This window comes from Myripristis murdjan, chromosome 19, assembly GCF_902150065.1.
Source record: "Myripristis murdjan chromosome 19, fMyrMur1.1, whole genome shotgun sequence".
Lineage (NCBI taxonomy): Eukaryota > Metazoa > Chordata > Actinopteri > Holocentriformes > Holocentridae > Myripristis > Myripristis murdjan.
In genome coordinates, this window is record NC_043998.1 from 13,287,813 (window position 1) to 13,290,000 (window position 2,188).

At 44.7% G+C, this 2,188-nt stretch overlaps 1 protein-coding gene across 1 annotated transcript in view; it reads left to right on the forward strand.

Moving 5' to 3' along the window:
- Positions 1–914: 914 nt before the first annotated feature.
- The window catches only part of bahcc1b (BAH domain and coiled-coil containing 1b), a 68,138-nt gene continuing 66,864 nt past the window's right edge, over positions 915–2,188 (forward strand). The window contains 1 exon segment of the mRNA XM_030077993.1: positions 915–1,080. The gene's annotated coding sequence lies outside the window, so the exon portion shown is untranslated.

The following is a 2,188-nucleotide window of genomic DNA, read 5'->3' on the forward strand; positions in this document are numbered from 1 at the left end:
TTGCACAGCTGCAGTGGTTTCCATTTAAAAATATATTTGAAACCTTTTTTGCAGAAAATAAAGAAATGTGTTTCTCCTTTTCTTCCCCTGTCCGTCACATGTTTCTATTGACATGACAGAGGCTTTTTGCTCACAGATGTGACGTGCTGATGGATTAAGTGAGTTGATAGAAGATGGATTCATGTTCACTCAGACTATAGCCTGCACTGTGGAGGGGGTTATGCTTTTAGTACCAAGCCTATATAGAGAATGAAATATGACGTACAGGCCATGTATAGTCTTGCATGGCCACTAGCATCAAACTCTACAAAAGAATAGGTCTATATTTAAGTGCAGAAACATAGTAAAGACTCGTTGCATGTGTAACAATGGAATTCCCCCTACTATAATAATAATAGTGTTATACAACAATACAAACTATGATATTGTTGTAGCCTACAACATCGCGATATTCGCAGCACATGTAGCATTTGCAGCTGGATCAGAGAATATGCTGTTTGCTGCGCAGTGATCAGAAGCCCAGTGTTGGCTTCCTCCTCTCTGAACAGTGCTGAGCTGTGCCGCCTGTCTCCTCGCATTTACGCGCGGGGCGCCGAGGGCCGCAAATCAAACGCGCGCCGTTTTGTTCTGCGGCTCCAGCGGCTTCCTCATTGGCTCGGAGCGACAGCCAATGGTAGCCTGTGTTTACCGTCGGAGGGGGGGAGGTGGAGGGGAGTGGGGGGGCGGGGGATGAGGAGGGGTTGGGGGAGGAGGAGGAGGAGGAGGAGGGGGGCGCCTCACGGGCACGCTTTCACATTGTCGTTCCCAAACCAATGGGCGAGCGCGTTCCCCCCCGCCGTCCCTCCCTCCCCGCGTGTCTGAGTCTCTGGCTGCATGAACGAGCCTCGATTCACTACAAGCCTGAACTTCTACGATGCGTCTGCCCATACCTCAACTGCACACTACAATCTGCAGCATAGGATGTAATCAATCCCACATGTTTCATCTCTTTAACTCGGGGCTTTTGATTATTTTTTATAAATCTATATTTTTTGGTACTATTTCTCATTCATTGCTCGTTATGCATGGACTAACTTACCAGTAAGTAGCCAGTTTTATTTGTACGCTTTATTATATTTTAAGCACTGCACTGAATGCCGATTTTATAGTTGAAGTCCTGCTTGCACCAGAGGACAACCTACACTAGTATTTCATTTAATTCAAGACGCATTTATTGTCCAAAACGCTCGGCTATCATTAAGTGTCATGCCATTAGAAAAAAGGGAAATAGTAAAAGGTAAAACTAATATAATTACAGCCCTGCCACCTCCTTTAAAAATTATCTAAATACATGTCTCATTCACTATACTAAGCTGTTTGCATTATAGCAAGTTATAACACTATACGCTGACATGACTGAATTGACTTTAGCTGCGTATTTTTAGGGCTTTTCAGCCAGTCTAGCCCCACTGTTTCCCTGTGTAGCATCTCCAGTGTGGAGGGCTGAGCTGTGGGCGATAGATGTGTCACTTTGTGATTTGACCTCTCTTCACAGCCAAATTACTTCTGTGTTTCTAATTCATTCCGAGCACCATTCAAAATGACACACGATCCAGCGCACTTAATTATGATTGTACTTTTATAGATTATAAATTGTAGATTTTTTCTTTGTTAGTTTGCCATTGTGTGTGTAGGTGTGTGTGTGTAGCCATATAAATATATGTGTGTGCCTGTGTGTGTTTGAGAGAGAGGGAGGCAGAGAGGTTTATTGCAAACTGCAGTGCTCCCTGCTTCCCCCTCGGTATGAACGCTGTGCAGACGCGCTGTCCTCTGCTCGGCCGGGCTTGTCTCTCTTGCTTAGTCGGCCTCTGAATATCTTGATTTAGTATCCCAGTTACGCTTTCTGACTTTACTTCACTGCAAAATAAGGGACGGCAATGAGTTGACCCTCCTGCCCGGGCCCAACCTGAGCCACTTCCCAACTGATGTGCGCTTTAATTCTGCCTCGCCTTTCCCTTTTCTCCCTTTATTTTTCAATCGCTTTCCATTCGAAACGCATCATTTTTGTTTGAACCTTATATGCATTGGAGTGTGAAAAAAGACAATTCTTATATGGGACATGCTTGCTTTTGTGCTAAGTTCATGTAATGTCATTTTGGCCGGTTGGCTACTTTTGAAGGGGGATTTTCGTGTGCGGATAGTTTGACCC